Source organism: Drosophila ananassae (genome assembly GCF_017639315.1).
Source record: "Drosophila ananassae strain 14024-0371.13 chromosome 4 unlocalized genomic scaffold, ASM1763931v2 tig00000054, whole genome shotgun sequence".
In the NCBI taxonomy this organism is placed as follows: Eukaryota; Metazoa; Arthropoda; class Insecta; order Diptera; family Drosophilidae; genus Drosophila; species Drosophila ananassae.
In genome coordinates, this window is record NW_025319037.1 from 8,004,305 (window position 1) to 8,031,780 (window position 27,476).

General features: G+C 38.3%; 1 protein-coding gene across 4 annotated transcripts in view; it reads right to left on the reverse strand.

Annotated features, from left to right (window-relative positions):
• LOC6502706 (growth/differentiation factor 8) overlaps positions 1-27,476 on the reverse strand; it is a 410,457-nt gene that overhangs the window by 374,813 nt on the left and 8,168 nt on the right. The gene's annotated exons all lie outside the window — the stretch shown is intronic.

Here is a 27,476-nt window from a genome sequence, read left to right on the forward strand (position 1 = left end):
GCAAAAATGCAATCTGATTCCTCGGTCAGATTTGCTTTAAGACGCATCATATAAATTGAGTCATTTATAGAATCAATTGTATTTTATAAATGCCTATATGAGTCCAAATTTATTTTTCTTTACTTTTACTTTTTTCTTAACTTTTAAGGTTAAGCTTCAAGGATGGACCATCCATTCTTGTATGCACAAGCTCCTTGAATAACTCATAAAAATTATCCCAATCTTTGGAGTCTCCAAAGAAACTGGGAACCTCAATTTTTGGTAGGGTAGGTAGTTCGTCCATTTTAGGGCTACTTTTCTAATCGACTTACTTCGATTTTATTATTCATGAGCTCAATGTGTATTTCAACATCTTCTCTGAGCTCTATTATTTTGGGCATATATTTATTATTAAGCCCTTCAATATTTATTAATTCGGACACTGTTTCTACTTTGCTGAGAAACATTTTTAATTTTTTAATTCTTATCGGAAAGGTTTCAGCTTTCCTTTCCTCAATTTCTATGTAAGTCTGCTCGAGGTAATCCTCGAGATTCCTTATAGCACCCTCAAGCCTAGAAAAGAGCTCATCGTGGCCAATAATATTTTTATACCCTTGCAGAGGGTATTATAATTTTGGTCAAAAGTGTGCAACGCAGTGAAGGAGGCATCTCCGACCCTATAAAGTATATATATTCTTGATCAGGATCACCTCCTGAGTCGATATGAGCATGTCCGTCTGTCCGTCTGTCTGTCTGTCTGTCGGTTTCTACGCAAACTAGTCTCTCAGTTTTGGAGCTATCGAGTTGAAACTTTGGACACATCCTTTTTTTCCTTGCAGGTATATAAGTCGGAACGGCCGGGATCGGTCGACTATATCCTATAGCTGCCATATAACTGATTGATCGGAAATGCCATAACTTTGGTGTTGTTTAAGTTAGAGGGTTGGGACTTTCCACACATGTTATGTTTGACCAAAATATCTTATATACAAAATTTCATAAGGATCGGCCGACTATATCCAATAGCTGTCATAGAACGATCGGAATTGGCATAACTTTGGTGTTTTTTAAGTTAGAAAGATGGGACTTGGTACAGATTACTTTTTGGGCAAAATAATTCGATATGCCAAATTTCATAAGGATCGGCCGACTATATACGATCCGCTATATATCTAATAATATAAGATGCGTGGCGCCACCTAGCGGACTGCGACTGAACTGCAAGGGTATATCAACTTCGGCTCCGCCCGAAGTTAGCTTTCCTTTCTTGTTAATTTTTCCTTTGCGGACTTACATTTTGAAAGCATGCTATCGAAATGATTTTTTGTAAAGTATTCGTGCTCTACAGCACCAAGTTGAACCAAATAATTATGGTTCGTGCAGGCTCTAAGCTCAATACTTTTAAGTGACACTCTATCCTCTTCTAAATAGGCATTTTTTGCGAGAAGCGCATCTACTTGCCACTGAGACGCACCTGGTCTTCTATAATTGAAATTTTTTCTTTTGTCGACATTTGAACTTTTTTTTATACCCTTGCAGAGGGTATTATAATTTTGGTCAAAAGTGTGCAACGCAGTGAAGGAGACATCTCCGACCCTATAAAGTATATATATTCTTGATCAGGATCACCTCCTGAGTCGATATGAGCATGTCCGTCTGTCTGTTTCTACGCAAACTAGTCTCTCAGTTTTAAAGCTATCGAGTTGAAACTTTGCACACATCCTTCTTTCCTTTGCAGGCAGTATATAAGTCGGAACGACCGGGATCGGTCGACTATATCCTATAGCTGCCATATAACTGATTGATCGGAAATGCCATAACTTTGGTGTTTTTTAAGTTAGAAAGTTGAGACTTTCCACACGTGTTATATATACCAAAATATCCTGTGTACAAAATTTCATAAGGATCGGCCGACTATATCCTATAGTTGTCATAGAAAGATCGAAATTGGCATAACTTTGGTATTTTTTAAGTTAGAAAGATGGGATTTGGTACAGATTCTATTTTGGGAAAAACTGATCTGCAAATTTTCATAAGGATCGGCCGACTATAAACGATCCGCTATATATCTAATAAAATAAGATGGGTGGCGCCACCTAGCGAACTGCGACTCAACTGCAAGGGCATATCAACTTCGGCTCCGCCCGTAGTTAGCTTTCCTTTCTTGTTTTTTTTTATTTTTGTTGATGTTTTCCGATTTAATTTTTGTTGATTTTATTTATTTTTTTTTAATTTCTTTTGTCCACAATCACTTTTTCAAGTAATCACAATTAGTTTTTCTTTTTAACTTTTCCGATGTAGGGCTTCAGATACGCCAACATACAAATTTTTTCTTTTATATATTTTTTATTCCGGTGTCGTTCCGGAAAAAACACTATAGAAAGAAACAAAATATTTATTTTTGTTTTTCCTTTCTATTTAATTATGCTCATTGGCATTTATATTATTTTATTCTCTGTGTTCCTTACCTCTTCGAGGAAACAACAGAGGACTACGATATTTAAACAGAGCTCTTTTTTACCCAGATCGCAAATTTTTTCGTTTGTGATCAATTTTCTCTTCTTGGATGTCTTGGATTTCAGATAAAATGTTTGCAAGATGCAAGTGCGTGAAGAGAAAATTGATCACAAACGAAAAAATTTGAGTGATAAATGTTTTTTTCGACCTAATTTATGAAGTGTCAAAATGTTAATATTACTATAACTTTTAAACTTCTTACTCAATTTGGATAATCTTAGGCTTAAATTGTTGGTAAATAATAAATCTTTTCCCTCAAATATTGAAACCTTAGAAAAAAAATTGTTTTTTTTGGTAAAAATCGATCTGAAAAATTGAAATTTTCAAAATTGGTCGAAAATGACACTATTTTTGTACTTTGTTCGCTTGTGCATTACAGAGATTTGATTCAATCTGCACATATTATATATCCACGTAAACGTTACTTCAATACCTGTCAATCAATATCCTTTTTTTGTTTGTAAACAGTTTTTTTCATGAGATATTACCAAAAAACTGAAAAAGGACCTCAAAAACACGATTTTCAAAAATATCTCAAAAACGGTTCTTAAGAAAAATAAACGGATGTCATTTTCGTGTTCTCCGACCCCAAATTACTATAAAACAATCATCAATTTTAAGGTTCACTCGATTACATTTAAATTTGTAAACTAGTGTTATAGGTGCCAGATTTTTAAACCTGAGTCTCTTGCCACAGGGCCCCCCCTGTTAAAACGTCAGGGTGCCTCGAAGGACCAAATGTTAGGAGGAGCCCCATAAATAATATAATTACTCCAAAGAGTTCCGTTTCAAAACTGTTTTTATTTCATACACTTCCCTTCCAAGAAAGATAGTGCGATAGTCTCTTACAAGAAGTGCACCACATATATATTTGTTTAGACCATGCTGTTGATTACTTATTCCCATGGGTCCGATCTCTCACATTCTATCTTTGTAATTCGTATCATGTTCAATGCTTGAACATTTTTTTATGTATATGAGTGGTTTTTTTTTGAAGTTCTGTCCGCATGTTCTTGTTGGTGTGTCTTGTCTCCATTATATTTAATTTTTGGATGTTTTGTTTGCGAATGTGATCGGATGTTCGCAGGGTATTTGTTGAAGTTTGGTGGGTTTTTAGATGGCTTCGATATCCAAGGGAGTCAGAGCAGATTACAGATTTTCTTTTCAAGGCTTCGAAGATTCCGATCACTTTTTCTGTTAGGATTGATAAGCAAAAAAAAAAAAATCTGGGGTAACCCAATATAAGCGAAGAGACGCTTAACCACAATTAATTAAAAGCAATAGACAAGCTTTTTTTAACAGCTGTGATGTGCTAAAATAAAAACTAGTGCATTGTTTAAATAAATAAGTGCCACGCAATGAGCTCATTGAGCAACGATCAAAAGAACGAGCGTAGAAGCTCAGTGAACCAAAGAAACGGTTTACTCTTATTTTTCAACCCGCAATATCGAAATGGAAATGCAATGATCGCTGAAAGACATAGGGCACGGTCTTGCTCATTCGCTCTGCTCACTCCGACTCCCATGTCATGGAGTTCGCAGTGTAAAACCCCCCCACAACAAGCAGTGCTGCTATATCTGCAACCACAGCGACAACCACTGCAACTCAAAATACCACGACATCAACGATTACAGCAAGTACAAAAACAACAACTTCGGAAAGTGCCAAAACGGCCCCGGCCATACAGACTGGATTGGATCGCTACATCCAATTTAAGCGCAAGCTCAGCCCGCAGAGTAATCCGGCAGGCAATGAAACAAAAATTAACAGCGTCCAAAAGATCGACAAAGACCAACCAGCGCCAGACACCGCAAAAAAACCCAAGCCCCCTCATATCTATATCAGGGAGAAAAAATCGAGTGCCCTGGTCAACCGAATTGCGGCGTTGATCGGGACCAGTGACAGCTTTCATGTTGTCCCGCTTATCAAAGGGAACATCCATGAAACAAAGGTGCAAACCAAGACTGAAGAGCACTTCCGTATCATGTCCAAATATATGGCCAGAAGTCTTCTTCGCCTCATTAGGTTCCGTAAACACCACCAACGGCTTCTCCTATCTCCTTCTCCGATGCTCTACGATCTGGAATGGAAAATCCAAATCGATCGATAACCATATTGACGTAATGCTACTGGTGGAAAAGCATCTTACAAGCAAATACAACTTTCAAATAATAGGCGTACAGATCACACAGATAGGAAAGCCCACGGCGAAACTAGAGTTCTATTTAGAGAACGTTTAAAACACAATTTTTAAAACACACATCTAGTGACTCCCAGAGGAAGGCAATTATACAATGCAATTATAAATGTGAGAAATGAACTGGACTATGTTTCCCTTGGAAGTCCCACATACTGGCCAACCGACCCACGCAAGCTCCCAGACCTTATTGATTTTGCGGTGACAAAAAATATACCTTGCAATCTAATAAGTGCCAAAGCAACCTCGGACTTATCATCAGACCACTCGCCTGTGCTTTTAACGCTTCTTCAAAGTCCAAAAATAACCAAACATCCCCTCAGCCTGACGTCGCCAAAAAAAAACTGGCTTAAATACAAAAAGTACGTGAGTGCCCACATAGAACTCGCTCCGGAGCTTAACATGGAATCGGACATAGACTACACTACGAGCGCGGAAGAAGTACTCGTTATGGCAGCCAAAATCTCTACTCCTCAAGGACAGGAAGTAGACCGAAACAAATATCGCAAATCTAATCAGCAAATCGAACAGCACGTGCGAGAAAAGAGGCGCACGCGTCGTGATTGGCAAAACAGCAGATCACCAGCATCAAAGCAACGCCTTAAGGAAGCAACACGATCACTCGACCAGGCTATTCACCAACAAAAAGAAAATACACAGCTGAGGTACATCCAGAATCTTTCACCAACAAGCACAAAGTATCCTCTGTGGTGGGCCCACCCAAATCTTAGCGCTCCAATCGAAACGACCACCCCGATAAGAAACTCTTCGGGATGCTGGGACCATTTAATGGTATCATTAATCTTGGCTAATAATAAGCCCTCTGTCTTGTTTGTCTAAATTTGTTTGAAAAATGCTTGCTAACTCGAATAATACCACATCTGGAAGCTTGCAAAATTATCCCGGCACACCAATTTGGCTTCCGAAGAAATCCCGGAACCATCGAGCAAGTGAACAAATTAACATCCGATATACGCTCAGCCTTCGATCAGCGAGAATACTGTAGCGCTATTTTTATCGACGTATCTTAAGGTTTCGACCGAGTTTGACTCATGCACAAAATTAAAACGTATTTGCCAACATACACCCACTAGCTACTGGAATTATACCTCTAAAATAGGGTATTTTCAGTGATATGCAACGCAGAAATGGCACAACCTTACTATTTTTAAAGATGCTTGGGGCTGTTTCCAATATTTTTATTAGAAAATTTATTTTATGGGGCGACTCGTACTCACAGGCTCTACGTCGTTTCCAGTAGAGAAAACTGTATGATCAGTTCAAGCTGCGTGGTCAGTTTTCGGATATCAATACTATTGAGTGCAGACAAAAGTCAACTCAGTCTACTCAGTCAAAAGACCTTGCAAAGTCAATATATATGCGTGAGGTATGTTTGCTGGAATCAAGAAACTTTGTAATGATGTGATCTACTTAGAGCTGTTTATCTGAGGTCAATTTACATTTTTTGAAACCAAATTGGTGTGGGTGTAGGGGATTTTTGTGTTTTAGGTACCACCATAGTCGGAGTGATAAAGATAGAGTTTACTTGTTTTACTTGTTGTCATTGTTGAGCAAAGTTCTGTTCGGGGGGCTTTAATTTAAAAAACGACTACTCAGAGATAATTATCTAACTAAATAACATAGACAACCTTAAGTATTTATATCTAATTTGTCTTGGTTACAACTCGTATATATTAATGAGCCATCTTGAATGCCTCGTGGATCGTAAAACCCAATACTCTGCTACACTCCGGTCGCCTTACTTTCTTTACGACGCTTCTTTTGATATTATTTAAACCAAAACAAGAAACATGCAAAGAAAGCTTTTCTTAGATTGAAGAGAGAACCCGGGTGGATTCTAATCTCGCTAATGATGGAGCGGTACAGGGAAAAGATAAATAACGCCACTATAGTTGTAGTTACCAAAGATATGGTCGATATTGGAAAGCATTTTATTTTTTGTTGCTTGTGGACTGGTGGTATGAGGTATGAAGTTCTGTGCGAAGGATACATACTTGCACATGTTCACATGTTGCACAGTTCATCAAAGACAAAGAGTTTGTCAAAGACTGACTTCATTTGCGGTATGGCTGGATGTGAATTTTTTTGAAAAATTTTATTGATAAAGCCTGTTTTATTGTTTTTGTAGGATTAGTGGTGAGTTAGGTTTTTTTTATTGTGAGTGTAGGTTGTAAATTTATCCCAGGTTGCTTGTCTTATTGGCAGGTTTGTTGTTTTTATACCCTTGCAGAGGGTATTATAATTTTGGTCAAAAAGTGTGCAACGCAGTGAAGGAGACATCCCCAACCCTATAAAGTATATCTATTCTTGATCAGGATCACCTCCTGAGTCGATATAAGCATGTCCGTCTGTCCGTCTGACCGTCTGTCCGTCTGTCTGTTTCTACGCAAACTAGTCTCTCAGTTTTAGAGCTATCGAGTTGAAACTTTGCACACATCCTTCTTTTTCTTGCAGGTAGTATATAAGTCGGATCGGCCGGGATCGGTCGACTATATCCTATAGCTGCCATATAACTGATTGATCGGAAATGCCATAACTTCGTTGTTTTTTAAGTTAGAACGATGGGAGTTTCAATGGATTCCTCTTTTGGCAAAATAATTCGATTTGCCAAATTTCATCGGTCAACTATATACGATCCGCTTTATATCTAATAATATAAGATGCGTGGCGCCACCTAGCGGACTGCGAATCAACTGCAAGGGTATATAAACTTCGGCTCCGCCCGAAGTTAGCTTTTCTTTCTTGTTTATTTGTGTTTTTGATGAATGATAGTGATATAAAAAGCGAAGGATACATACTTGCACATGTTCACATGTTGCACAGTTCAGAATTGCACAGTTTGTCAAAGACTGACTTCATTGATTTAAATATTGAATGTTTATAGCTAAGGAAATACATGGATATTGCTTAGTTAATTATTTAGCTTAGTTTAGTTAATAGAGGTATAGCAAAAAGTAAAAAGTTATTAATGAACAATTTAATAATTGTGAATATTGTAGTACAATATAATGTCGATTTTAATTATTCGAATATGTGTTTTGCTTGGTAAGCATTTGTTTTTTATTATAGTATATGACCCTACCTCGACTCTACCTGGATGGTAGAAGGATAGTAGATTTTAGGCTTTCGGTCATACTTAAAAAATTGCTTACCGCAAAATTCAATAGAGCAAAATTCAATACCGATTCACAAAATTACCAACTCATAAGTGCGATAGTTTTTGTTTATTTTCAATCCAACAATAAAATGTCTTTGCACTAGGCCGAAAAGTGTTGAAACTAAGTTAAGTGTTGTTAAGCTATGCAAAATTGTTATAGTAATGTGCCTTGCATATGCTGAGAGCAGCACACGTATATGACTTTGCTTAGCCATATGGGCTGAGTAATTCAACAACAAAGGAGGGACGAAAGCAATGGGACTAGGCATCTCTGTTCTACAGCGTGAGTTGGCGCCTTGCAATTGTATCAAGATTACTGCTGGCATGTTAGTTTCGTGGACCAAGATCATGGAATTGTTTTTATTTCAACACAAATCCATCAAAAATTGATGTCTTGGCTTACATCAATAACAAAACAAAATTCTGCATAAAAGTGGCGGTCATTACTAAATCTATATACATCTATAATAGGTAAACGTTATTTTACAAGATATGTTCGAGAGCTCGTGTAGATATTCGTTACGAATTGTGCCGTCAATTTTTGGACATTTTTTTCAAGAATATTAGCTAAGAAAAGTAAAGACAAAAATAGCCAAGATCATGGGAGTAAAACTCCCACATGTCAAAACCACTACCCAACCTTCCATCTCATCTTCATTAGCTAGAAAAAAACTAATTTCTTTACTAAAACTTGCCTATTAAATACTAGATTTTGTATTTTGTATTTTTCTAATTTGCTAAATTTTCAGATCCCACTCTAGAGGACTTAATCAAAACATTATTTTAATTGACCGTATGCCTCCACTTAAAGCTCATATAGTTTTTTTTTACCGTAAGGCTGACTTTATAAAACTTCATAAGTTAATTTTTGAATTTTATTGGTCTGATCCACTGGCATGTAAAGAAATAACCCTTATTTTACATAAATTTTATTACACCTTAAATACATTTTTTTTACTTTTGCCTGTCCTGAAAATATTCATCCGCTTCAATGCGCCTTAGTATACAAGGAAACTATTAAATTTAAAAAATATCAAGAGTAGATTCTTAAATAAACATAAAATAACTGGTGTTACTCTATAGAGCGTTGTGCGACCACTACGATCTTGCGGAATAACGTTAGTCCCAGAGTCATCCTACCCTTATGCTTGACTTATGTTTTCCTGAATTTTCTTAGCGGTCGCTTTGGGTAAAGCGTGACTCGCTGAGGCCAGGATGGTAGTTGAGGTACTGCTACGTGTGTAGATTGTGATTCATTTAAATGATCCTCCTGATGGACGTTCTGGAAGGAACCGCACTCTAAGGAAAGTTGGGGATAGTTGAGGATATTTTAAGTACCGCGGCTATGAGCACTGAGTAGGATGTATTTTGAAACTGTCTTTATTTTGAAAGAAATAAATTTTTTAAAAGATGCTTAATTACATACAAATTAAGATTCCTGCGGGTTCCAGCGTAGTGGACGAGGCTTCCAAAGATGCAGACTACCGGGATCCCGGTTGCACCCCTTTTACGCGTGCTGTGGCGAAGCCCATCGGCAATCTGCGTATAGTCGCTTGAAGAGACTCGACGGAGTCTCTATCAATAGCCAGGAAGTTTCCCACTTCAGCTCGGGTGCCGTTGGAGCTTATCGGCAAGTAAGACCGCTAGCCTAGGCAAAAAACTATCAATCGTATGATTCGTAGCGATAATGCTCTAATTCGCCCGAGCAGCATCTACGCATACCTCGAAATGGCTCTACTTTAAGAAGTCAGTCGGTTGACTATTGTTAACTACTCCCTCCTTTTAAAATACGGACGTCCTCGGCTATTTCCATATCCGCGAGGGCTTGTTTGACAGGAATTGAGTTTCGTCTTAGATTCCGCTGCGCCAGCAAGAGAATGGTTCAATGACGTTTTTAAGTGTGGAGGTCATCTATGACCAGCAAGGTTTCTTCGTTCCAGCTTGAGGGCTTGATGCATTCCGAATAACGAGTGGTGTCATTTTACACTGGAAATATCAGTGACGCAAATAAAAATATTGAACCATCGTGTATTCGAAGTTCGTCCGATGCTACTTAATCGGCTGCGAATCCCGGTCTGTTGATAGGCCGATCCTCATTTTTCCATGGTTTGAAGTGTACGTATGGTATGCAGGTTTCGCCAGCGTCCCTTTGGTAAATTATGCAATCGGTGGGCCATTGCAAAAGGAAGCTCCTGTACTAAACTAGGTAGCTGCATGGACCAACAAACTATTGATTTTCTTAAATTTTAAATTAATTACAAAGTGTAGAAGTTTACATATTTTAAGACATTAATTTGACCTTTTACGGTCATTATATAAACTTTGCAGAAACCTCTTCAATATCGCCTATAACTAAACAAACAAAAGTGTTATGCTAGAAAGTTATTATTATTATCTTATTATATCAGGCTAGAGCAATTTTTAAATTCATAGAAAGGTTGGCTAGTTTCGTGTCGATCTATACAAGAGTTCTATCTTATGTTGTCCTTGTGAACCACCCTCCCCTTTACCGTGGTCCCCAGATCAGCTTCAACTGCGTTATCTACGTATAGTGGGGTAGTTTTGTCTCCTAAACGTCTGATGGATTTTACCAGGATCGTATCGCCTACCTCAAAAACTCTATTTTGCCGAAACGGATTATTTCTGCCTAGCTGCTCCTGCTGTGCTTTCGTAAGCTTTTCAACTATGTCCGGAGCAAGGTCAAGGCTGGCATAAACAGCTTCAATTGGCTTTTTTTTCGTTACAGAGTGATATGTTCTATTATATTCTATGGCTGCTTGGAGAAACAGTTAAACAATATCATCTATCTTCCGCTGTAGCTTCAAACACCTGGCTGTCTCTTTCCACCTGGCCATTTGAAGTGCTATGCAATGGAGGCGCGCTAACCATATCTATCCCGTATCGTCCTTTCAGCAAAGAACGAATCGTAGCAGAAGCAAAGGCAGGCTCATTATCGCAGTATATGGTCCTAATGCTAGGAAAAACATTTACCAACTGCAAAATGGGAGACTTAACATCTTCAATAGTCAGCAAGAAAATGGGCTGCACCAAGGATAACTTAGAAAACTTGTCAACTGCCGTGAGGAAATATTTCCCGGCTGTTGAGAAAATATCAATATGTAAAATTTTTCCCACGCGCAAACCCTACAATTCAGAACCACTTCGGATGCTAAGCAAGTTTTTATTTTATCAAATTTTAAGCAAGTTTTACTCAACTATTATTTCAACTTTTATCAAATTTTAAGCAAGTTTTACTCAACTATTATTTTCCAAAGATGGGTAAGATCTTTGGAAAATAATAGTCGAGTAAAACTTGCTTAAAATTTTCTTGGGCAGCTCTATGAGCCCTGTTATGCTGTGTGACCATTATTTCCATTTGCTCGTCCCTCCTAGCAATGTCTGTCACCCACTATCTGCAGTAACAGAATTTGGTAGCGGGAATTAGCCTCACCAATTTATCCTGAATATAGGCCAGAGTCGGCAGCTCGCAGTGTATTGAATTTACCACGTTAGGAGATACAACATCCTTTATCTGATCTATCAGACTCTCCTTACTCTTAAACGAAATAAGGTGCCGTTTCTTTGATCCGAACAGTATAAATGTTCTGCGATTCGGGGGACTGTTTCTTCCAGAATTATCTGGTTCTGGTAGCAGTTGACCGGTTTGTCACTAGCTTTGATAACATAAGTTAACCCCTCTTCGCTTTGTACCGTCGCGACGTCAGACTCTGGCTCATTCTGCAATGCATAAACATTCTCGCGCGACAAGGCGTCCGCTACGTAATTTTCCTTTCCCGGCTTATAAAGAAGCGGTGCTACTCTTCGATACGCGCTTTCCAGCGCTTAATCTTAGGGTTCGGGTTTTTATCCGAGACTGCAAATGTGAGCGGCTGATGGTCAGTGTAGATAGTAATGTCGTTCTTTCCGTACAGGTAATGGCGGAGGGAGTCCAAGGCCCACACAATCGCCAAAAGCTTCTTCTCATTTGTATCGTAGTTTACTTCCCTGTCCTTCAGCTTTCTCGAAATCATGGTTATCGGTCGTTTATTTTATGACAAAACCGCACCTAAACCCGTTGATGAAGCGTCCGTAGTCAGGTCAAAAGGTCGCGAAAAATCTAGGTAGTGTAGAATTATATCTTCAGAAGCAAAAATACTCCAGAGTCTGTCAAACGCATTGACTTGGGCATCATCAAAATCAACAGGCGTATTCTTTGACCAAAACTTTGCCAGCTTCTCCTTTAAGGATATTAGTCAAGGGCCTCGCTATCGTTGCGAAATCCTTGATAAAACATCGGTAATAGCTCGCAAGCCCAAAAAAATTCCCTAGCTCATAAAAAATACCGGGTTTTTTGAATTCTTTAATGGCCCTCACCTTTCCAAGCTTGTTTTGATACCCTCTTTGGAGACTACAAAACCAAGATAATCGACACTTGCCATAAAAAATTGAGACTTTTCCCTTGACAATCTCATGTTTTACATACATACATATGAGATACATGTTCTTAATTTGTTCTTGAGAAGACGATAACATCGTCTACGTATACGTAGCAGAAACGTCCAAACGAAGTACATCATCTATGGCCCTTTGGAAGATGCTGGATGCGTTTTTCATACCAAATGGCAGACGGAAAAACTCATATTTTCCTCCGTTTACGGAAAAAGATGTCTTCTCTCTATCGACTTCTGCGAGATTAATCTGGTGATACCCAGACTTTAGGTCAAGAGTTGTAAAAAAACTTGCCTTTCCTAGATTTAAAAGTATCATGGAAATACTCGGGTATGGTTTTCGAATTTAACTTTCTAAAGTCAATAACTAACCTTTTATTAGGCGAACCTGAAATATCGGTACCCTTCTTTCCCACAACCCATATAGGATTATTATAGGGGGAGCTCGATGGTCTAATAATACCGTTTAAGTTTATTATAAGTACCGGCAGAAGTTTATTCGGGTCAGCAAAGACATTCAAATTTGAAGATATCATATGCCTAAACTCCGCCTGTACCTCAGGTGGGGCAATTATGTTATTGACGTCCGTAAAATTAACTTGCGCGCACCTGTGAAACTGAAGTTTCTCAGAGCCCCCATTAACGATTATAAGCTTTCTATCGAGGTCAATATATGCGCCTACCGTTGCGAGAAGGTCAAGTCCTATTATTCCATCAAAGATAGTAAGTAAGGGTAGAAGAAAAAATGGGCTACTTACTCCAAAAATATTCAGGTAGCATTTTTTCTTAATTTTTTTATAGCCATGAATAGAGTTTACATTAAAGGGAGATTGCACAGGAACTGTTTTTGGAACTTCAATATTGTCCTTAATATAGCTTTTTGCTGCCCCTGTGTCTATCAAAAAGATCCTTATCTTCCCTGCTACAGTTCGTTGCACGAACGGGAGCAGGGACGTTCCGCTAAAAAATTAACGTCATCATCTTCATAGTCCGTGTCCTTTCCCTCGTCTTTATCTTCTGCTGCGTCCTCGGCTACCTCATTGTACTGCCTATTCGACAGAGATTGTTGTTGGTGTTCCTGAGAAAGGAGATTCACTCTCTGGCGTCTCTGATCCGACATCCTCTGGGAAACCGTAACCCTCTTATAGTTTCCCTGATGTCGACTACTTCCAAACGCCTGAGGCATAGATGAATCCTGAGGAAGCTTTTCTTGGCTTGTCGGATGCCGAAAGTTGGTAGGCTGTCTCAGTCTGGAAGACGATGGATCTACATCCATCCATCCATTGATTTGATGATGTGCCCGCTCTCTCACGGCAATTTCCCACCATGCCTAGCTCGTTGATCAGAATTGCCTTCAGACCACCCCTGGCCAACACGCCCTTGTTGATGGCGCTGTCTAAAGCTTCTTTCCTCAACCGACTTAGCATATTGCGACGCGAACGCATACCGTTCATGGTTGGACTCGAGTTCCTGCGCCAGCGCAAGTGCTGACGGCAAATCTCTGAGTTGGGTTGCAAATAGAATGTCTGTGAGGTTTTTCTTTAAGCCGGAAATGAATACGCGCAGCGCATTTTCCCTATGTGTGTCGTTCATAAGGCAAGCCTGATGAGGCTCATGTGTCATGGTCGTTTTATTGATAATAAGGGTTAGTTTTTTTTCCACCTCCTCGTAGAACTGGACAATTGCCATTGGGCCCTGTCTTAATGTGAATAACTCCCTTTCAAGAAGATGCAAAGGACGCTTATCTGAATATGTAAAATCAAGGCGGCTAATGATCGCATCAAAATTTAGAACAGTATTAAAGGAAGATAAGGCACGGTTCGCAGCTCCCTTTATACGATTTCGAATTATTAAGACGGCTTGGTGGTGCCTTGAGCTGCCGTCGTAGGGTCTGAATGTTTCATTCGCAGCCAGTGCTGCTTGCCGCCAGGAGACATATTCTTCTTCCGAGCCAAGAAAATCTGGCAGAGACTTTACGGCATTTAGACCCTCAGTACACTCCACCCCGCTTACGATCTTTACTGGCTTGAGCGGTTTTAGTTCAGGGATAGATAGTGTTGCCGCCTTAAACTTGTATGTGGCCTGTTTCAGCTTCTCTTCGAAATATTCCTTCTGTGCTTGCAGTGCAGCCGTGACCGCAGCACTTATAATTGCTTGTAAATGTTGTGGGTCCATCGTACTGACGCCTTAATTAAATAGTCCAAATCAGCTCCGGACATTAGAGTATCAACTCCGGTCAAAAGTTAACTAATCAAAAGCGAAACTGTCAACTCAATCCATTATGCTGTCAACTTGGGTTATTGCCGTATTCCCACTTTTTAGTTTTCACTTCAATTTGGCGATATTGAAAAAACTTCCACTTACATGCTTTATTTTTAGTTCACTTATGTTTAATCCCTCCCGGGTGCCACTGTATTTTTTACTAGGGTAAATGCGTTCCATCGCTGCCCAGAGCGTTCCACTCTGCTGTGTTGATAATTTTATGTTCAATGTTGAGATTGCGGGCTTGTATTGTTACAGCAACCAGTAAGGGCCCCACGTTGGGCGCCAATTAAAATTCCTGCGGGTTCCAGCGTAGTGGACGAGGCTTCCAAAGATGCAGACTACCGGGATCCCGGTTTCACCCCTTTCACGCGTGCTGTGGCGAAGGCCAGCGGCAATCTGCGTATAGTCGCTTGAGGAGACTCGACGGAGTCTCTATCAATAGCCAGGAAGTTTCCCACTCGAAACTTATCCCACGTGGATTAGAAGTCAGACAAAGAATATAGTCGGATGCTTCTTTATTTTAATGCGTCTCGATTGACCGCTTATCTCTAACTAAAAAACTATCCTACTGTACCCTTGGTCCACGCTTCAGACAAAAAAAAATCAATTCTTTTTTGAACTTCAGCTTGGGTGCCGTTGGAGCTTATCGGCAAGTAAGACCGCTAGCCTAGGCAAAAAACTATCAATCGAATGATTCGTAGCGATAAGCCTCTAATTCGCCAGAGCAGCATCTACGCATACCTCGAAATGGCTCTACTTTAAGAAGTCAGTAAATAATAGCTGGTTGACTATTGTTTACTTACATATGTAGTTGCTTAACTATGGTTAGAAGGTCAATGTTAAGGGGATACATGGGTTTCCTGGTGCAAAAAACGGCCGTTTTTTTGCATATAAAAAATAAAATTTTTTAATGAAACTTTTTATTAATTAAGAGATACATATTTAATAAAAAGATTATGAAATTAAAAAAAAATACAAAATAACGACCATTACGAAAAAAAAAATCAAATTTCGAGAAAACTCGACATTTCTCGACATTTTTTTTTAAATAGTTGTAACTAAAAAAAAAAATCCTTCGTATAATACCTTGTAAATGACATCTTAAAGACATGGGCATTAAGATCGGTTGAGTAGTTTGCGAAAAATCTTGTCAACCGACTTTGAAAACATAGTTTTAAGAAAAAGGCGTTTAAAGGTTTGCGCTCTACCTATACCAGACTTCGAGTGTCCACCTTTTTAAGGCTGTAACTCCAAAACTATTAGTCGAATCAACCCCAACTGAAAATTTAGGACAATATTTTATAGATGTTATAGAATTCAATCAGACAATTTTTGAACCCAACAACCTCTGGGTCTGCTGACTCAGACCGCTTGGTATTGGGTTTCTTCTGAGTTCCCTGGTTGTGCTCGCTTCGGTCAATCGGTCATTTTTCCCTGATATTGCTGATTTCGGCTTCTGGCCCGATTTCGGTCATTTCTGGCGCGGTGTAGTGGGGCGGTTATGACAAGTGTAGGCACCGTCAATTCGAGTTGGGTTATTAGGCATAAGGTGATCACACCATTCCAAATATAAACTCAAAATTTTAAGTATTTGGCCGAGTAGTTAAGTTTAAGTATAGTTTAATTTTAAGTATTTTTTATCAAGTAAAAAAATAAGGTTGAGACGCCCGGCTTTTCCCTACCGGCTGATCTCTATCGCCGCATGCAATATAGCCAAATCGAGACTGGATATTTTATTCACAGAGCGGCTCATGAAATAAATTCGATCCAATTAAAAGATCGACGCTTTGATGCAGGGGAGCTCAGAATCCGCAAGCATCAACCTCCATGTAACTGAACGATCGGAAATGGCACAACCTTGTTATTTATAAAGATGCTTGGGGCTGTTTCCATCATTTTTATTAGAAAATTTATTTCATAGTGATATTTTCATAAGAATCGGCCAATTATATACGATCCGATATACATATATAATAATATAAGCTGGTACCTAACTGCAAGGGTATATCAACATCGGCTCCGCCTAATGTTTGCTTTCTTTTCTTGTAATTACTAATTTACATCTGGTAACCAAATTTCTACCAAATCGGCCGATTACACAGGCCGACAATTTCCAACTTTTTTCCAACCTTCTCCAACCTTTTCCAACCTTCTCCATAACCTTTGGGCTCCCCTGAATCAAAGTTCAGAACAAACATAGGTTCTATCACCCACAGTTTCCGCGGTACACCTAAGAGAAAAAAATGATCAAATTTTACCATATATTGAATTATGTAGGCCGTGTAATGGAGATGACCATCATTGTTTCTAGTACATATCATTTTTGAAATGTATGTGTACCAACTAAAATAAAAAAATGGTATCTGGCAGTTACCATATCTTTGGAATACCCAGCCAAAGTTGAAATCTCAGATTTTCTCCATAAATTTTTGGTCTTCTATGATTTTTCTCCAATCATTTTCCTATGGAAGATTTTTATTTTCTTCTTGAAATCAGTAGATCATATCATGTTTTAATTTTGGGTTTAAGGGAAAACTCGAAATAATTTTATTTAATTTATTATAGTTGGTTAAACAATATTTTCGTGAATTAAATTTGAGTTTTTAATCTCATATTTTCAAAAAGTCATGGCTATCTACAACTTCTGTAAAGCTTTACTAAACAAGCTCAACATGCAATAGATAATTATAGGGGCGATGAACTCCTGCGGCGCAATCACAGGAACACCCACTCCAGCTCGAAGTGCTTTTTTTTTTTTTAATGTAATGTAATTTTTTTTTAAAATGTAAGGTAAAGGGTATCCTCCAGGATTTGAAGTGGGTCCAAGGAGCCCTCCAGTCAGTGTCCCAGGTGGAGGATGCCATGTTCAAGGCCATTCACGGGTAGCGTGAAGAATTCGATATTTCAGTGATCAGCAGCGACTTGCGATGGACCGTCTCTGAGCTTGTAGCGTCGATGCATGCTGAAATCGAGCACGAGACATCATTGCGCTCTGCTCGAATTGCTGCCCACTCCACCCTTGTCAGCACAATTTCCAGCATTCAGGCGGACGCAGCGTTCGGTCGGAGCTTCTTAACCTTGCCACCACTTCCCCTCCCTACTTTCACTGCTTCACTCTGGCTGCAATCCTCACATAAGTATGGTGGAAAAGCTGCAGAGCTTGCGATCTTGTCTTTGGGACTCAGCCTTAGATGCAGTTCGTTCCTTGGAAATCTCCTAGGTGAATTATAATGTCGCGTTGCATCTCTTGAAAAAACGATTTCATAAATATCGGTTAATATTTCTCATGTGAACGGGATTTTGGGCCTCAGTCTATTGGAAGGATGCTCAGTGGCATCGCTTCGAGGGTTTTCGGATAAATTAATACCGACATGAGAGCCTTGAAAAATTTCGGGACGACAATTCAGATTGCCAGCAGCATCATTGTCCAAGTGCTCCTTCAAGGGCTGGACCCAGCTGCCCACGCCAACAGGGAGGAAGGTCAAAATGCCTCGAACTCAGACCTAATCCCTACTTGGGAGTCGATGGCTGAATTTTTGGCGCAGCGATGCAGTACTCTGGAAGCTGTATCGCAAAAAATAGTAAATCGTCCTTTATCATCACTAATTTACCTTCCTCTGCCTGTGTATTATGTGGTAGGTGGTCCCACGTAGTGTCTGCCTCAGATTTCTGTTAATGCCCCCTGAGGTCTGAAAAAGTCAACCACCTATTGGAAATATATATAATACACAATGTTCATCCGAGGCTCCTACCCCAATGTATTGAAATCCGCCATTATTATCCAATTCGAAAACCTAATTACCCATCTTACGAAATAACATAATTTAGACCCCTTTCCCTAGTCGCACAGACCCTGGAAAAAATGTTATCAGAACATAAATCAAAAGACCTTTAATTTAGCGAAGGCTTTCATGATCAACCGTTCACTCCAAGTAAGAGTTAACAACACCCTATCTAAGTTGTATACTCATTTCACAAGAGCATTTCACAAGGTTCGCTCCTCTCAATAGTGTTGCCTTCCAGTCCTCAAATAACTTTATTCTTAGATATAAACAAATTAAGCTCTCTATTTATGCAGACGATGCATTCGAGTTTTATACATTCCACATTTATGCATTCCACAAGGTTCGCCCCTCCCAGTAGTGTTGTTCATAATCGCCTTCCAGTCCTTAAATAACACCATTCTTAGACATAAACCAATTAAACTCTCAATTTATGCAAGCGATGCTATCAGCTTTATCAAATGTACTACATCAACAAACAATAAATTCAAAGAAATCCTTAATGAAAATCAAATCTGGGGAACCACTTCCGGTACAACCCTTGCCCACATACGTACAGCCCACCTCCCGTCCAACCGACCAAGAGATGCTGGCGCATAACGTACGGCTCGGATCGCAGGAAAAGGTCCGAGATAGTTTAAGAGAAGAGTAGGAGTGAGATATCACGAGGAAGAGTGTTGCACAGATAAGGCGTTTAATACAAGGGACTTAGGATTATTAGTGCAGTAAGGTTGCAGGAGACCATTGTAGCCCGAACATAATACCCTAAACGGAACGTGTTCGCCATATGTCGAACTACAATGGCTGAAGATAAGAGGACGGAAGTTTCTAGTCCTTCTACTAGGAACGTTAAAATTGATGCGTGTTAATAAATGCTGGCTGTCTACATTTACATAAATAAGATTATATAGAAACATGACCCCCAGCATCGTTCTACGGTTTGTTAATGATGGTAAGTTGATTGGTAAAAGTCTAATACGGTAAGAGGGGAGGTGAAGATTTGCATCCGAATTAAGTCCCCTAAGAGCGAAAGTCAGGAAGTTTTTTTTGTACACATTCTATGTGATCTTGGTGTACTCCGTATTGAGGACTCCAGACACACGATCCATACTCAAGAATCGGACGGACCAATGATGTATATAACGTTTAAGTCATTAAATTCTTTTGACCATCTTTTCATAAAACCAAGCACACACATACCTATATTAACCATGGAAGATATACGGTCGGTAAATTTAAGTCTCAAATCTAATAGGACACCCACATCGTTAACCTGAGTTAATCGTTGCCATAGAGAAAGTACATGGCCTGATGAGGACTAGATCGGTAAAATGACATGGCTTTAAGTTATTTGCTAAACACCAATTTTGAAGTTTATCCAAATCGGATTAAAATCTAGACTGGGCGCTAGTGAATTTATACTGAAGACAAAGCATAACGTCTTCAGCATACATAAGTACAAGTAAATTAGTTAAGGCAAGGGGCAATTCTTTAATAAACAGTGTAAAAGTAAGGGTCCAAGATGCCTTCCTTGGGGCACCCCAGATGTGGCGCGGACGAAACGCGAGGTAACATCTTTAAAGAAGACACGTTGGGTTCTCCCAGATATGTAGCTTGAAATCCAGATAAGAAGATGAGATAGGAATCCCAAAAGACTGAGTTTACTTATAAGAAGCGAATGGTTAACAGAATCAAATGCTTTAGTAAAGTCGGTGTAAATCACTTCCTCTCTTTATCTTAAAGCGGACGGACGTGTTTTTTTTGTGCGCACTTCGTTTTTGTAAAATTTTCAATAAGCTTTCTATAAACTATCGGTGTTTATTTCTTTACATATATAAAAACAAATTGCAATTTCTTAGATCCGTATCGCTTCGCGTGTGCAGTGATATATTTGGAGGTAAAATATTAATTTTTTTAATTTTCCTTCCAAACATAGCCCTGCTCTGCTTCTTCATTTCCTACGGTGTTGTTGCTATACTTTTGCTTCTACTCTCGCTCAATAGAGATTCTTATCTCTATTTCTTTAAATCTTACTAACTTGCACTAACTGCTCTCTTTAATCTCCCCCTTTCGTTTCCTTGGTACAGTGGTTCAAGGTTCCTCATTAATAAAATCAAATAATATTTTTAAATTAATTATTAATTTTTTTAATAATTTTTAATAAATTAATTATTTAATTTTAAATAATTTTTAATAAATTAATTATTAAAATTTTTAATAATTATGGATTTTAATTTGGTCTGTGCATTAACGTCTTGCAATAAGACAATCTCATCTTCCCAGCCTACCATCCATTGCTGGCTCTGTGAAAACGTTTTACACGCTAAGTATGCCGGGTTCACGGCCTCAGTTTCGGATGCAATCTCGCGTAGGTCTGGTCTCCACTTTTGCTGTGACGGTTGTCGTGCTGTTCAGGACGAAATGAGGTCGTTCATGAGGCAGACTAAAAGCGGTTTCAAGGAGTTGATTAGTGGTTTTCGAAAAATCAATGACCAACTCTGTGCGCTTGATACACAGTTTGGTAGTCTTCAGCTACTAAATGAGTCTCCAAAGCGTAAGAAATCCGCTTTTAGTGATGTGCTCGAGTCGAATAATCTTTAGCCTGCTCAGCCGACAACTATTCAGCCGCTTATACTCTGGGCATTCCAAGGGCCGAACCTGTGAAAAATTCGGCTTCCGAATGTCTCGGAATCAATGAGCAATTGTCCGATATGTCCTCTGTGGCATCGCTTCAAGTGATCTCAGACCCTATAATTCAAACTCCTGTAACAGTCACCAAACAGGGTAATAAACCGTCCGGACCCCCGGTACGCACTGATGCCGCAGTATTAGTTAAGGCGGCACCAAAACCCTTGCAGGTGATCCCACCATCGAAACACATTTTTGTTTCCCGGCTTGCCCCTGATACTTCGGAGATTGATATCTCGGCTTACATCAAAGCCAAAGCAAAAGCCGACATAAAGGTGGTGGATATTACAAAATTCAAATATTCTCTCACCAGGAACACGTCATCTTTCAAAATACGTGTGCCCTTGCAGATGTTCAGGACGATCTGTTCCGCCAGCTTTTGGCCAGAGAACATTTTCGTCCAAGAACATCAGCCAAGTACAGTGAAAAAACAAATAACCAAACCTGTGGGTGTAAAACTCATACATTTTACGGCCACTGACCAACCTTCCACCTCATCTTCTTCAGTTTCAAAAAACTAACGTCTTCCGTTAGTTTACAGAAACTTGGTTAAAGCCGGAGATCTTAAGCTCCGAAGTTTTTCCTAGTAGGTACACCACTTTTAGATGTGATAGAACTTTGCGAAGGGGAGGAGGAGTGCTAAGCTCTGTAGACTCCAAATTCGCTTCTGAAGAGGTAAAATCACAAGAGTTTGGTGACATTGAATTTCTTTGCATCAAAATCACTTTGTCCGATCAATCTTTGTATGTGACCTGTTCGTACATACCACCTTCGTCCGAACCGCCAACATACTGGCAACATTTGTCCGCTATTCGTTTGGTTTTCGATCGTCTGTCTGATGGTGACCAGCTGATAGCTCTGGGTGACTTTAATATCCCAGAACTTATGTGGTCAAATGTTGATAATTCACCGTCTTTACAGCTTAACTCCCACCACGACTTCCCTGAGGGCATGTTCGACATGTCACTCGGGCAAATTAACCACGTTAGAAATTCTTTAGGTCAGCTGTTGGACTTATGTTTCGTTTCTGATCCTGATGGAATTACCCTTTCCAGAACTTTGCCCCTTTCTAACCCTGAGGATCCATATCATCCCACTCTTGAGGTTTCAATCGAAAATAATTACTTTTTTGACCTTAAGTCTACAGTTAAATCTCAGAAAGTTCGTTTCTTTCGTAAGGCTGACTTTACGAAATTAAATAAGTTAATTTTGGAATTTGATTGGTCTGATTTACTGGCATGCGAGGATATAAACATCGCATTACAAAAATTTAATTACACTTTGAACATATTTTTCGACGCTTGCGTGCCGTGGAAATATCCGTCCGCTTCAACGAATCCGCCTTGGTATACAAGGCACCTTATAAATTTAAAGAATAGTATGAGTAGACTTTTAAACAAACATAGATTATCTGGCTGTACAGTTAGAAACTAAAACTGTTTCTTTGTTCAAAACGTATCTATTGCAGGTTTAGCTTGTTTAGTAAAGCTTCACAGAATTTGTAGTTGTAAAACTGTTTCTTTGTTCAAAACGTATCTATTGCATTTTTAGCTTGTTTAGTAAAGCTTTACAGAAGTTGTAGATAGCCATGACTTTTTGAAAATATGAGATTAAAAACTCCAATTTTATTGAAGAAAATATTGTTTAACCACCTATAATAAATTCAATAAAATTATTTCGAGTTTTTCCTTAAACCCAAAATTAAAACATGGTATGATCTACTGATTTCAATAAGAAAATAAAAATCTTCCATAGAAAACTTTTTGGGGAAAAATCATAGAAGACCAAAAATTTATGGAGAAAATTTGAGATTTAAACTTTGGATGAGTATACCAAAGATACTCTGCTGCTAGATACCATTTTTTAATTTTAGTTGGTACACATACATTTCAAAAATGATAAGTACTAGAAACGGCCTACATAATTCAATATATGGTAAAATTTGATCAATTTCTTCTCTTAGGTGTACCGTGAAAACTGTGGGTGATAGAACCTATGTTTGTTCTGGACTTTGGTTCAGGGCAGCCTAAAGGTTATGGAGCAGGTAAAATTATGCGTGGAGGAAAAAAAAGTTGGAAATTGTCGGCCTGTGTTATCTGGCTGTACAGTTAGTTATTCAAGATACTTAGTAGCTCGGTCCAATTTCACCGTGCATAACGCAGAATGTTATAGGAGTTATATTCGCCGCTGCAGGATTCAGTTTACTCAGGATCCGAAGCAGTTTTATAACTTTGTAAACACTAAGCGTAAACATGTATCTTTTCCCCCACTGCTTAAGAACGTTTGAGAACTCTTATGCGAACACCGATCAGGCAACGGCCGATCTCTTTGCACAGTTTTTTCAAACTACCTATTCACCTAGCAGCAGTTTAGCTCAGCCTTACACTTATAATATCCAATCGGCCAACCTTATATTTTGCCCATCTTTCGATCAAAGTGATGTGTTATCGGATCTTCTTAAGGTTAGGCCCGTGTATTCGCCAGGCCCTGATGGAGTACCAGGCTGTGTTCTGAAGTACTGCGCCGAGGCACTGTGCAAACCGCTTGTTAAACTCTTTAATCTATCGCTGGAAACTTCGATCTTTCCCCTTATGTGGAAGGAATCCTTCATCATTCCGCTACATAAAAAAGGGAAAAAATCCGACGCTGCTAATTATAGAGGTTAGAGATGCCAGCAATTCCAAAGCTTTTTGAAAAACTTATCAATCCACATTTGCAACACCTATGTAGTTCAATAATATTTCCCTGCCAGCATGGCTTCATGAAGCGCCTATTTTGTACACCTTTAATTTTGTACACCTATATGGCATATTTTCGTCACCAATCGTCACTAATTGATATCAGATATTTTGGGCTTAGCATGCAGGTTCGTCATCGGTATTTTACCTCGTCAAGAGATTTTTTTATATGATATCAGTTGTTTTTTTGTATATATATATATTCAATTTTTTAAAAAAGGACACAAAATATATAGAATATTAAAGAAACTTCTGGACAGGCGATTCACACAGTTAGCAATACTTTAAATGTAAGGATAAACACTAAAACTCTTTTTCTTTTACTCCATAGATTTTGACATTAAAGAAAGTGGAATAATTAAAAACCTTTCCAAAGATGTAAAGAATGTTTCGATAGCTTCAGTGGTTTTGAATTTATGCGTATTTTTAATTTAAAAAGGTTTTGAAATTTGTTTTGAAGTTTAAAAATTTTTATTAAAAATTGGCCCAAAATGTTATTAAAAATTCAAAATTGATTGGTAGTTTCGGGAAACCAAATTGCTTAAACAAATAAACAGATGACAGGCCGATCCTTATGAGAGTTCCACTAAATAAAAGATAATCCAAAAAATAAAAAAGGAAGGAAAGCTAACATCAAGCGAAGCAGAAGGGGCAATGGCCGACCCTTGCAGTTAAGGTTAAAAGATCTCTATGAGATTTGTCAGATCGAATTAGATTGCCCAAAATGGAATCCGTAGAAAGTCCAATCGTTCTAGCTTAAAAAACACAAAATTTATGCAAATTCCGATCGTTCAATTATATGGCAGCAATAGGATATAGTCAGCCGATCCTTATGAAATTTTGAAGATAAAATATGTTGAGCAAATATAACTTGTGTGGAAAAATTTTCTAACTTGAAAAACACTAAAGTTATTGCATTTCATATAATATTAATCAGTTATATGGCAGCTATAGGATATAGTCGACCGATCCCGGCCGTTCCTAATTATATACTGCCTGCAAACAAAAGAAGGATGTGTGCAAAGTTTCAACTCGATAGCTTTAAAACTGAGAGACTAGTTTGCCTAGAAACGGACAGACGGACATGCTTATATCGACTCAGGAGGTGATCCTGATTAAGAATATATATGTATACTTTATAGGGTCGGAGATGTCTCCTTCACTGAGTTGCACCATTTTGACCAAAATTATAAAACCCTCTGCAAGGATATAACAAGAAAGAAAGTTGATATACCCTTGCAGTTTAGCAGCAGCTTATATTATTATTATATTTATCGGATCGTATATAGTAATACCAACCCTCTAACTTAAAAATAATAAAGTTTATTAGCTTTAAAGTTTATTAATCACCTATAATAAAGTAAAAGTTGAAAGAATTTATTCCATATTTTCGAGTTTATTACCTAATTTCGTTTTGTTAGATTTTTCATCGGAAAATCTGTCCTTTTTTTTAAATCTAATATTAGTTCTTCCGAAAAGGTCACAAATATGCCTATTTTAAATATATTTCCAATTAATTCTGGATTAAAAGAAAAGTAATTTAACAATATTCCAATATTCACCTAATAAATTTGGAAAATATTGAAAATAATTAAAAATTTTGGTCATAAGTGATGAGGTGTCAGGATTCTGCAGGCAGCAACCCCTATAAGGACCTGGTGAATTTTTCTTTTAGCATGCTTTCATTGCCATTGTCAAATGTTGAGGTAGAGAGAGTTTTTAGCCAAGTAAACTTGGTGAAACCCAAAATTAGGAACCAAAATTAGATACATTAAATGACATTTTTCAAGTAGGTCATAATTATAACTTGCCTGAAAAGTATATCCAATTAATTGGCTGTAGGCTACAGCAATAATGACGAAAGAAAAATAATCAAAAATGCATTAAATCTATTATCTTAATATTAAAAAAAAAAATTACTGTAAACAAACTTTTTGTCCTTTTTTCAACACTTTTTATAATATTTTCATCCTATTTTTCCTGTTTTTTTTTTCTTAATTTGTCTTTTTTTCGAAAAAAAATAGGCATCACTAGGTAGGTATGTGAGCTTCACAGGTGGCAGCAAAAAAATTACCTTCACCCTAATTTAACCCAAACCAGATTGGGCAGAAGAGGATTTGTATTGCACACAAAGTTTAAAATCGTCTGTGTAAGTGAGTACCAGCGAGTTCGTAAAAACTGGGGTCAAGTTACACAAGCCAACAGCAAAAAATCTCCACGCATAATTTCACCTGCATAACCTTTAAGCTCCTCTGAACCAAAGTCCAGAACAAACATAGGTTCTATCACCCATAGTTTCCGCGGTACACCTAAGAGAAGAAATTGATCAAATTTTATTATATTTAATTTTAAATATGTAGACCGTGTAATGGCGATGACCATAATTGTTTCTAGTACATATCATTTTTGAAATGTATGTGTACCAACTAAAATAAAAAAAATGACATCTAGCAGTTATCATATCTTTGGAATACTCATTCAAAGTTAAAATCTCAGATTTTCTTTATTAATTTTTGGTCTTTTATGATTTTTCCCCAAACATTTTCCTATGGAAGATTTTTATTTTCTTATTGAAATCATATCATACCATATTTTAATTTTGGATTTAAAGGTAAACTCGAAATATTTTTATTTAATTTAATATAAATGGTTAAACAAGATTTTCGTCAATTGAATTGGAGTTTTTAATCTCATATTTTCAAAAAGTCATGGCTATCTTAAACTGTTTCTATGTTCAAAACGTATCTTTTGCAGGTTCAGCTTGTTTAGTAAAGCCTTACAGAAATTGTAGATCGGAAATGTCTCATTCACTGCGTTGCATACTTTTGACCAAAATTATAATATCCTAAATAAAACAAGAAAGGAAAGCTAACTTCGAGCGGAGCCGAAGTTTATATACCCTTGCAGTTCACTCGCAGTCCGCTAGGTGGCGCCACGCATCTTATATTATTAGATATGTAGCGGATCGTATATAGTTGGCCGATCCTTATGAAATTTGGCATATCGAATTATTTTGCCAAAAGAGTAATCTGTACCAAATCCCATCTTTCTAACTTAAAAAACACCAAAGTTATGCCAATTTCGATAGTTCTATGACAGCTATAGGATATAGTCGGCCGATCCTTATGAAATTTTGCACACAAGATATTTTGGTCAAATATAACATGTGTGGAAAGTCCCAACCCTCTAACTTAAAAAACACCAAAGTTATGGCATTTCCGATCAATCAGTTATATGGCAGCTATAGGATATAGTCGACCGATCCCGGCCGTTCCGACTTATATACTGCCTGCAAAGGAAAGAAGGGTGTGTGCAAAGTTTCAACTCGATAGCTTTAAAACTGAGAGACTAGTTTGCGTAGAAACGGACAGACGGACAGACGGACAGACGGACCGACGGACAGACGGACAGACGGACAGACGGACAGACGGACATGCTCATATCGACTCAGGAGGTGATCCTGATCAAGAATATATATACTTTATAGGGTCGGAGATGTCTCCTTCACTGCGTTGCACACTTTTGACCAAAATTATAATACCCTCTGCAAGGGTATAATGAGTATACAGTAAACGGGCAAGATGGCTTCCTTGAGGGACTCCAAATATAGCATGGAGTAAGCGGGAATGTACATAAAGAAAAATGTATGTGACATATGTATGTGATTGCGTAGGGTTGAAGACA